The 12,105-nt window shown below is 36.0% G+C and overlaps 1 protein-coding gene across 1 annotated transcript in view; it reads left to right on the forward strand.

Annotated features, from left to right (window-relative positions):
• THSD7B (thrombospondin type 1 domain containing 7B) overlaps nt 1-12,105 on the forward strand; it is a 747,555-nt gene that overhangs the window by 376,934 nt on the left and 358,516 nt on the right. The window lies entirely within an intron of this gene.

Genomic DNA, 12,105 nt, shown 5'->3' on the forward strand with positions numbered 1-12,105 from the left:
TTGAATTTATCAATTACTTACTGTATGATTTTCCTCTTTTGTTTTTTAAGATTTTTTTCCTATCCCAAAGACATAAAGATACCCGTGTTTTTCTCCAGAAGCTTTTATATGTAAGCCTTAAATAATTCATTTTCATCTATGATATTAGATAGGAATTATTTTTCTTTGCGGAAACACTGACCTCCCTCCTCTCCCAACTCCAGTGTACCCAATGAAGAAAGCCAGTCTGGACCCCCTTGCTCTCTCTGGAATTTGACTCTGCTTTGTCTTTGTACACAGCATTCGCTTTGCATAAATTTCTCTTCTCCTAGGTATTATATAGATGACCACCTAGGTATTTCATGTTCTTGCTCAAATATCCCTTTCTCACTGAGGCTTTGAAGTTTAAAATTACAACTTTCCCTCTCCTTAACACACACACACACACACACACACACACACACACATTCCTTACAACTTCCTGCTATATTTGTGTGTGTGTGTGTGTGTGTGTGTGTGTGTGTGTGTTTTGCATGGTATTTAATTGCCTTATGAAATAGTAAATATTGACTTATCTTTGCAATTGTCCTTCTGCTTCCACTAGAATGTAAGGTCCAAGAGGTAATATTTCTTTCTTTTGTTTTGTTTTATTTTCAATTTCACGAATGGCATCTCCTCCTTAGATAACTTCAATATTCTTTTTCCAGAACAATCCCGAACACATGATAAACGGTTATTATCTTAGATTTTCTTCTTCAGATATAATAGTGCTGAATAGCTCCAGCTCTACACATTTATTAATAAAGAGGCATCTGGTTAGGAAAACTCTGGGTGACTTCTTTCTTTTTTTTTCCTGTTCTTTCTAGAGTTAAGGTCAGGACAAGAAAGCAACCCCACTCTTTCTGTCTGTCAGAGTAGGTTTTTTTCACTATCCACACACGAAGGGAATTCTAGTTTTATGTGTGTATCGGTGGGATAGTCTCTGACCAAACATCACTCTGTACTCTGGCCACACAGTTTTTGTCTCCTCTTTCTTGATTTACCGATCTATTAAAAGCCGTGTTCTCACTGCCAACAATGGAGAAATTTCATCAAGGACCAGTGCTCCAAACTTTCTTTTACTTGCCTGTCTTTTTATACCTGCATTTATAATATGTTTTTGAAAATATTTCAAAGGGAATTCCAAAGAAAACAAGAAGAAAAAGGGGAGGAGCCTATAGGACATGTCAACCAATTATAATTCAGTTGACAGTCAGGAACTGAATTATAACCCAATGACAGTTATATATTTATTAGTATTTTAGGAGAATTGGTATTGCTATTTCTATGTATGGTAGTATTACTGTGATCATGTTTCAAAAAGAGCCCTTATCTTTTATAAATCTATTCTGAAATATTTACAGTTATAATTTTATGATGCCTGAATATTAGAAATAATTCAGGTGGTCATGAATGGGTAGGGGTATAGATTTTACAAAGCATAGCCAGATGATTGTTGAAGCTGATGGGTAGATATATTGAGTTCATTTGATATTACATTCCATTACCTGATTATTCTTCTTCAAAGCCCCAAATAAGTTATTCTAATTATTTCCCTTTGAGGTACCAGAAAATAAGTATTTTCCCAAGTTTACAGACCTGACATTCCAGACTCACCAATTCTAAAAAGTCATGTTACTACATCAACACCAAGCCATAAAAGGAATTTCAAACACCAGAGGCTTTATGTTGATGCTGCAAATTAATGAAGACAAGAAGACAGGAAATAACACACACCTCATGCATAAAAGGGATAATTAAGAGTCTTTGTCTTCATCATGATAAAATTTATAGTTAAAAGTGAAAAACCTTATTTTAATTGGGTTATCTTTACAGAGCTATTTTTCTTTACCTTGTCTTACTACTACCACCAAAACAAAAACTTTAATATCACAATCAATATTAATATCTAAATGCTCCCACATACCTTAAATTCACGTAAACCATTTTTTTACATGTAGACGCATCCTGGGGCATTGCAAAAAGTTGCAGAAACCAGGATTCATGTGGTTGAGCCATAGTGAATGGTGGTGCATTTTGAGAACGGCAGGTAGATGGCCCAGGGATACACTTCACTCTCCTGTAAGAACAGAGGATCTAAGGGTCTGAAGTTGCTAGCTGTGCATCCCTGAGTTGTGACCTCACTGTGCTGTGACACATAAACTTGATCTAGAAGTTCTTCTGTCCCCTAGCTGTCAACAATATTGGGCATGAATAGAATCCTTTTATGCTCATGAGGGCATAAAGCATTAATAAGTTTAGAGTAATATAGATTTTTTAAAAAAAGAGTTGCTTTGAATATATGGTTCAGTATTCATGCCTACTAATGACTGTGTCTTGAATTTATATCTTAGATGACATCTGTGTCTCCCCAAACCTGTCTGCATACAGTGCAGTGTGGTGTTGCAAAGAATTTCACTCTTAAGGCTGATGGAGTGTAATGCGTTAGGGAGCCCTGTAGCAAGAAGCCACTAGACATTTCTTCTGCTAAAATGAAAAGGGGTCTGAATGGAGGGAAAATAAATCCCTGTCATTTCAGCATGGGTTGGCAAGAAGAAAAGACAAGTGCAAATTGTCATTATAAATAGTGTTGTTAACCCTCCTCATTTATAGTACACATTTCCAATTATACCCATTATGATGTACTTAGCTAGAGGGCAGGTTGCATTTTTTAAATGTGTTGAGAGCATTGATGATTTAGCTAGTGCTCATTTGTTTTCTATTGCTTGGTTAAGCATCCTGCATTGTCTTTTTCCTGTTTTACATATTGGATGAAAAAGAGATGCTAGCTTTAAATGTGCTAAATTAGTGGTTCTTTGCCCTAGAGATTTTTTAAACATACCAATGCTTGGGCAGTACCCACCAGAGATTTTGATTTAAATGGTTTGGGTTGGGGGAGTCATTAGGAGTCTGTAAAAGTGTCCCTTGAGGTTCTAATATGTAGCCAGGATTAAGGACCACATGGGTTGAGGAGAAAGCAAGATCAGCTGTGGATAACTTCATTTATCATATTTAGAGAAAGGAAGGGCCAGACTCAAAGGTGGTCACTATTTGATAAGGTTAGCTTTACAGATTACAGATATTCTAAGAGCAGCAGTGGTTGAGGATAGAAGTAGAGGAAATTGGAGATAGTCTCTAGAAATTAGAACAATTGCATAGGCTTTAGAGAGTGTATGGTAACTACTGTAGAGAGGACATGTTTGTTTGCCTCGACTGTCATCCTAGATAGTTTCTGCAGATATGAACACAAGTTGCTTCATCTGAAACTGAGGGCTTGCATGTAAGGAATTTTAAGTGGATACACACACACACACACACACACACACACACACACACACACTACATTACATTTAAATCCAATTTAATTAGACATCCGTAACAGCTGTTCTGTGAGTTGGCTCAACAGTATTCCCCACATAGGATAAGTAAGAAAATTGAAGCTCTGAAAGGTGAAGTGCATTGCCCAAGGTCATATAGCAATTCAGTGATGAGCTGGGATTAGAAACCAGAGCCCTGGAGGTCCTGTCTGTTGCCAGAGCCATTGAATGTGGCCTCTGTTGCAAAGTGAATGATGATTATGAACATTTAAGAATATAGAGTACATTTTTACCAGGCAACATTTTAAAATGAAAGATGTATATGGATATCCTAGAGCTTATTTTCAACAGTCCTGGAAAGTTTGGCAGAAAAGCTTTGCAATTTTGTTTAATTTCACCGGTATATAGATAGGCTCAGTTGAAGTACTTGGAGGTCCAGGCTAGGAGGGAATTTTGGGGGGTGGGAAACACTCTTGATGTATCTGTTCTCTATATGGAACACCAAGATGAATAGGCAAGAAGTGTATGAAAACTCTCTACTCATAGTTCTAGGGCATTACAATGTTCATTGTTTAAGCCTGCCATTTATCCTTGAACAAAGAGAGAGATACTGGCTTGATGGGCTTTGGATAGTAAATATAAAGTTTATATTATCATGTCTGAATCCTTATAAAACTGTGCAGAACTTCTACATTATTATCCATCCATCAAGTTTCACTTCAGCTTCACTGGGGAGATTTAATAATGCATGTATATATGTTTCAGTATAACGCACAGCCCCTAGGTTCATCTCCTACATATAGAGGAAACCTGATAAATATTTATCACCAATGACAACCCTGTATGTGGTAAGTGCTTCTCTGAGAACTCAGAGTCACTGTTTTTCCATATTTAAGTGGGAGATAGTTGGGCTGGTGGTGAACCCTGGTTTGTGCCTTTCCTAAAAAAAGAAAAAAATCTCAGCAGTGGTTGTGAGTAGACTAATGAGGGCCATTCTCTTGTGTATAATTTTTCGGGAGAGAGAATGCTTTCTTTTCTTTCTTTCTTTTTTTTTTGTTTTTGTTTTTTGTTTGTTTGTTTGTTTGTTTTGCTTTCAGAGGATGTAATGTTGAAGAAAGTTGGGCTGACAGACTTCTTAATGACCATTTGGAATTTTTGCCAAGTGAAACTTGTTTTCTCTTCATTTTAATGCTCCACTTTGATTAAACACCACTTCTCTTTAGTTACATAGCTTTTATTCGTGATGTTTTTATCATAACAACACATATCATGTAGCTCCAGTCAATTATCTTCAGGTAAGCCCCATACTCTCCTCTCCCTTTCATTTTTAATTTAATGATTCATGAGCAAGTGTGCTTGGGGCACAGGACCATTTTCTTTGGATGCATGAACTGATATCTAAAGCAGAATTCTGTGGCAAGAAATAAAAAGGTCCAGTGATCAGATTGAATAGATAATTTTAAGAACAGCAGCACAGTCTATCTTTTCCATACATTTGAAATGCAACCCTACGCTGCAGTGAGAGACAAAATGTGCTTGTTACTTACATTCGCATGAGGTGATAGTCTTTTTTTGGAGAGCATATAATTTTCATACAAACAGAGGTACTTCTGAAAAGTGAGTGGATGAGCTATTCATATTTAAGATGAGATAACAAGCATTAACTAGGACTTTCTTGAGCAAACAGGTACTTGATCAGCTTATCTGTTCCTCTCCAATGATATGACAAGGTGGTTGATACAAATTGCCTTGCAATTGTAATTTAATTTACCAGGAATGTGGGATGATTTTCAGCCACTCATAGTCTACTCCTCAATGCTCAGAACATGGCCAAGATGTAACACTGAATAGAAGGCCAGTTTGTCATATTTTTCTTTTAATATAAAGAAGCCTCAATTATTGAAGCATTTTTCTGTGTTTTTGTTACATTTTATTTATTTATTTGTTTATTTGCTTATAAGTCTATTTTGAGAAAAAGAGAGAGAGAGAGAGAGAGAGAGAGAGAGAGAATGCAGCGTGAGTGGGGGAGGGGCAGGGAAAGATGGAGAGAGAATCCCAAGTAGGCTCCTTGCTGTGAGCACATGAAGCCCAATGTGAAGATTGATCTCACCAAATCATGAGATCATGACCTGGGCCAAAATCAAGAGTCAGACACTTAACCGACTGAGCCACCTAGGTGCCCTTGTTTCATTTTATTTATTTTAGACACAGAGACAGAATAGTGGGGGAAAGGGAGAGAGAGAGAGAGACAGACAGAAAGAGAGAGAATCTTAAGCAGACTCTATGATCAGCACAGAGCCTGTCACAGGGCTTTATCCCATGACCCTGGGATCATGACCTAAGTTGAAACCAAAGTCAGACGCCCAACTGACTGAGACACCCAGGTGCCCCGTCTATGTTTTTTTTGTTTTTTTAAATCTTTTTTCTCACCTTCTCTCATGAATTCATGTTATAGAAGACTCCCTGTATCAGGCAATATGTACATCCTTTACATGCAGTATCTCATTTAATCCTCCTGTCAATCATATGACATAGAAACTTCTTTTTGGTTTGTTTTACAGCCAAGTAAGCTGAGGTTTAGCAAGACTAATTTCTTCTACTTTTGCTACCATCTTTCTGGGAAAGACTGGTATAGACCTTCTCAGAGAATCTATAAATATCTCTTATTATTATATATGTATAAATAAATCACTTATATATTTCTGATATTAAATATGGCTCTTGATGTTTAAGCTGCCATCTTCATAAATGTTACTTCTTTTGATTATAATTAGTAGCAAGTATAATTATGCCTGATGACTAAGTGATGATAAAATATGCATAAATAAAAATTGAATTTAGACTAGTTTATTAGCAATAATCGTGCTTAAACAGTTACTTATGTTTGCAAACAGGAATTTTAATTTATTGTTATTTTTCATAGGCCTAATGAGGTTGGAAGCATCACTCACCAAGCCCCACAAGCACTGTGTTTACTGGCATTTGAAGCCTTCTGCCAACAGGGTACTATTGAAGAATTGATTAAAAAGGAAGAGGTGTCCCATGGGAATAACAGAGGAATTATGATGTGAACCCTTCCCTGGAATGTCCCTCTCTCTTTGTTTTACCATAAAGTCTCTGTGGAAAGATCATGGGCTTGGATGTCTGTTTAGCCAGTTTTAATGACATAGTTTTAATCGCTTAACAACTAGCAAGGTGACTTTGGGCAAATTATTTAACTCTTCCACCCTCCATTTCCTTATTTGGAAAGTGGGAACAATAATTATAATTTTAAAATAAATGAAAATGGTAGTAGTAACACCAGCCTTGTAGCATTATAATAATAAAATGAGATACCATATGCAAAATGTCCAGAAGCAGATCTGATATAGATGAAGGAGAAAATTCCTGGAAATTTCTAATGCATTTTACATACGTTTAAAATCCAAATGTCTGCAACCTCCAAAGACACTGTCTTCCGTTTTCTGTCTACTTCCCTTAAATCATTTCTTGTGTCTTCAACAGAAAGTGAGGTTCTATTTGACTTCGATTTCTGAGACCTTCCACTTGGCCTTTTGCTCATCATCTCTTGTCTGACTTCAGATCTTGATGTTGGGTGATGCCAGAGACATTCGCTTCTTCTGTTGCTAATTACCTCTTGGGTTTCTGGAATTAATGTCCTTCCTTGGTACAAAAGTGCTCCTTTCAGGCTGGCTTCAAAGTACAGGTGAAGTGAGAAGACTATTGACTGCTCCATCCCAAGTGTGGATGTTGCCTGCCCTTGAGGTTCCATGACACCCCAGCTAATTCATGTCTCTTGTGCATAACTGACCCTGCTTTAGGTCTGGTTATAAGCTGAGGCACTTATATTACAAAAAATGGAAAAATCATTTAAAAGTGATTGCTAAATATTACCGTGCCAAAGTTGAAGGACAAAGAAACGCATCACCCAGAAAAAGAAATTTTTAGCAGCTATCTTGCAGATCCTGGTGTTGATTCACTATGTCAAGATCATACCTTATCTCTGTTTCTCTTTTTGAAAAGATATAAACTGTCTTCATTTCTATACAGTGACAATCAGTTTTTTTCTGTAGAAATCTAACCTCTATTCTAAAAGTTTGTTTTGTCCATAGAATCCATCTTTCTCAACCCTCACCTGAACATCTGTAGGGCATGATAAATTAATGCAGCCGTGTTCCCTAAACCTTGAATGACTTCACCTGGAATTACACCATAAAGCAGAAAACCTCTGTGTGTGAGTGTTCATTGTGTGTGTGTGCATGTGTGTGTGCACATGCACATGTGTGCACATACACATACAATGCGAACAGAGAAACATTGATCTATGTTCTCTCTCAAGAAAGGCATCTATTTCATTTTTCCTATCCTCTTCAATTTTTATTTCTGATCTTCTAAGATAACACTTGGACAACACACACATACACACAGAAACATATACACACATATACACACAGGCCCACACTCATACTAATCCTAAGGGTAAAAAATAATTTTCAGAAAAAGTACAGTGTAACTGGAATTAACTGAGAATGGGAGACTTATTCTTAAAGACATAATTTTTTACAAAGCTGTCCCCACCCAAATGAAGATAGCTCTATATTATTATGCAAAACTGTTTTTATTTTATTGAAGTATAATTGAAGTACTATATCCTATTAGTTTCAGGTGTACATCATAGTGATTCAATATTTTTATGCATTATGAAATAATCCCCAAGATGTCTAGTTACCATCTGTCACCATATAGTTATTACGATATTATTGACTATATTTCTGATGCTGAATGGTACAATCCCATGACTTATTTATTTTATAACTGGAAGTTTTTACCTTATAATCCGCTTTCCCTATTTCATCCCCCCACCCCTGCCCACTTTGGTAACCAATAGTTTGTTTCTTTTACCTACAAGTCTGTTCCTATTTTGTTTTGTTTGTTTGTGTTGCTTTTTAGATTCCACGTATATTCTCTGTCGGACTTTTGTTTAGCATGTCATTCAGTTCCTTCCATGTTGTTGCAAATGGCAAGATCTTAATTTTTTATGGCTGAATAATATTCTATTGTGTATATATACTATAATTTCTTTGTCCATTCATCTATTGATGGACAGTACAATTGCTTCCATATTTTTGCTATTGTAAATAGGGTCTCAGTGAATATAAGGATGCATATATCTCTTTGAATTGATATTTTCATTTTTTTTTTTTTGGATGAATACCCTGAAGCGGAATTCCTGGATCTTATGGTAGTTCTACATTGAATTTTTTAAGAAGCCCCCATACTGTTTTCATTCCCTTTTCTCCACATCCTCACCAACATTTGTTATTTTTGTGTGTGTGTTTTTCATAATAGCCAATTTGACAGGTGTGAGGTAATATCTCATTGTGGTTTTGATTTGCACTTCTCTGACCATTAGTGATGTTGAACATCATTCCATGCGTCTGTTGGCCATCTGTATGTCTTCCTTGGAAAATGTCTATTTACGTCCACTGCTCATGTTTTAATTGTTTTTTTTTCTTTATGAAGTTGAATAAGTACATTATATATTTCGGATATTAAACCCTTTCGGATATATAATTTGTAAATATCTTCTTTCAGTAGGTTGTCATTCCATTTTGTTGATGGTTTACTTTGCTGAGCAAAAATTTTTTAGTTTGATATACTCCTATTTGTTATTTTAACTGTTAACTCTTGCCTGAGAAACTGGTCCACAAAGTATTTCTAAGACCAATGTCACAGAGCTTACTGCCTATCCTTTTTCTTGAGATTTTATGGTTTCAGATGTTATATACAAGTTGTTAATTTATTTAAAAAATTTTTTTACATTTATTTATTTTTGAGAAACAGAGTGAGACAAAGAGTGAGTGGGGGAGGGGCAGAGAGCGAAGGAGACACAGAATTTGAAGTAGGATCCAGGCTCCAAGCAAGCGGTCAGCACAGAGCCTGATGCAGGACTCGAAACCACAAACTGTGAGATCATAACCTGAGCCAAAGTTGGACGCTCAACCAACTGAGCCACCCAGGCATCCCGTTAATTTATTTTTAAAATAGTTTTGTATATAGTGTAAGATGTATATAGTGTAAGATAGTGGTTCATTCTTTTTCGTGTAGCTGTCCAGTTTTTTTGACATAATTTTTGAAGACACTGTCTTTTCCTCATTGCATGTTTTTGTCTGTTTTGCCATAGATTAATTGACCATATATGCATGGATTTATTTCTGATCTATATATCTTTTTTTTTAATGCCAGTACCATGCTGTTTTGATTACTGTAGATTTATAGTATAGTTTGAAACCAGAGAATATGATTGATACCTCCACTTTGTTTCTGTCCCCCGCCCCCCCCCCCCCACTCAGGATTGCTTTGACTATTTGGGATCTTTTGCAATTCTATACAAACTTTAGGATTTCTTATTCTAGTTCTGTGAAAAATACCATTGGTATTTTGATGGGGGTTGCCTTGAATCTGTAGATTGTTTTGGGTAGCATGGACATTTTAACAATATTAATTCTTTCAATCCATGAGCATGGTATACCTTTCCATTTATTTTCATCTTCTTCAATTTCTTTCATAAGTGTCTTAAAGTTTGAGAGTACAGGTTTTCTGTCTCCTTGGTTAAATTTAATCTTTGGTATTTTATTATTTTTGATGTAGTCATGAATAGGATTGTTTTCTTAGTTTGTCTTTCTTTCTGATAGCTGTTTTTAGTACATATAAACACAACCAAATTCTGCATGTTAATTTTGTATCCTGCAACTTTACTGAATTCATTTATTAGTTCTAATAGTTTTTTGGTGGAGTCTTTAGGGTCTCCTATCTATGGTATCATGTCATCTTCAAATAGTAACAGTTTTAACTTCTTCCTTTCCAATTTGGATGCCTTTTATTTCTTTATCTTGCCTAATTTCTGTGACTATGACTTCCAATACTATGTTGAATTAAAGTGGCAAGGGTGAGCATTTTTATCTTGTACTTGATCTTAAAGGAAAATCTCTCAGCTTTTCACCAGAACTATTTTAATTACACTTATTTTATTTCTTCTTAAACTCCTATTTTATATTTCTCACACTACCTTAAGTAGTTTTAGAAATGGGCCAATTATAACATTCTTCCTTGCTATATAGTAGTATGTCTTTCCTATTTTATTGGCATGTTCTGGCAGAAAACAGGAATGGTGGCCCATTCAAATGGGGCAACTGGGGAAAAATTAATGAAGGGTCTATTTACAAAATACTGGAAAGGGTTACATAAGCTAACAGGGGATGGTTCAGTACCTGAAGTAGTGATGTTTAGGAGCCTGAAATTTGATAGAGGTAGGAACAATTAGTAGGATTACAGCTATATGAGAGGGCCACTCCACAGAAACCATGCCTTTTGGTTGGTGTAGAGAACCAGTTAAGGTGATCTAGAAGATAAAATCTGGTGGAATAAATTCCCTGATCTTTCTCTCCTCTTATCATCTTTTTTCTTACATTGTGTGCCCCATCCCTCTGTTGGCCAAACCCAACCAGAAGTCAATGGACAAGGGAACCACTGATACAGCCCTTCTATGATCAGTTCCCCGGGTAGACAGCATATAAAGCAGGGGGATAGATCTGTAAGTAGATGGAAAAGATCCTATACATCTGCTTAACTTATAGTTCATGATCATGAAATGTACATTTGTTTCTCTTCTTTCCATAATCTCATTAAAATAACAGAAATGAATTGTGAAAGCCCTAATCCCATGTTAAAAAAATAATAAGAGAGAGAAGACCATCAGTGGATGAGAGCTCTAAATGCATTTATGAAAACTTAATAGACAAAGACTAAAGATCAGAGAAACTGATGATGCAGCACAGAAAGCTTGTCCTAACTTAGCAGGAATGTGGGTGGTAAGAGAAGAGGAAGTTTGTTTTCCCATGAAGACTCTTTAGAACCATGGTGGCTGGTCTGATAGAGGACAGGAGGAGTGAGGAGTGGGACTGGAAAAAAAATATTTTTTTAAAGCCTTTAAATAACCATTAGAAGCATAAAAATAGTGATACAATTATAAAAAATTGAAAGGTGGTACAAAGTAAACTTCCATCCATTATAGCAGAAAGTCAATAAATGATGTCTAAAATTAATGAATCAAGAAGCAATGACATAAGTTTATTATTTATGGATTTGGAGATAACCACAGATGAACTAAATAAAGAGAGTTCAAAGTCTTCTGGAAGGAGGACAGGGAATTGGTTGTGGGTCAGTTTTTTTCTCATTGTAAGTCATGGTACTAATGATTTTTTTAAAACCACATGAAAATATAATTTTACTGAAAGTCCCCCCCCCCTTTTGTCACATTCCACTTTGTTTACTGGCTTTCTAGAAATTTTCTTCTTAACATGGTTAGGTCTGTCCCAGACTTACCAATTAATTCCATTTTCTCCTACACCACCCTTTCTCTCCATTCTTCATAACCCTCCAACATGTGAACATCCACATTCCATCTAAATGCACCTACATGTCTTTCTCTATGAATTCCATGCACCCATTTATGTCTCAGGAGTACCTTTTTGCAGACTTTCCTTGGCCTAAAATGACTTTAACCTTTTTTTTTCTATTAAGATTTCAAGTCCCAGAATAAAATCTGTCTCCTCCAGGAACTGTCTGGTTTCTAGAGACAAAAATGATTATTCTTTCTTCGTACTCTCTTAGTACTGCACACTGTTGACATTTCTCGCTCTACCAATGTCTTAAATTTGTTGTATCTCTATCTGCCCCATTTTCTTTCTGTGTAAGTTCAAGAATTTTT

Source organism: Panthera tigris, chromosome C1 (genome assembly GCF_018350195.1).
Source record: "Panthera tigris isolate Pti1 chromosome C1, P.tigris_Pti1_mat1.1, whole genome shotgun sequence".
NCBI lineage: Eukaryota > Metazoa > Chordata > Mammalia > Carnivora > Felidae > Panthera > Panthera tigris.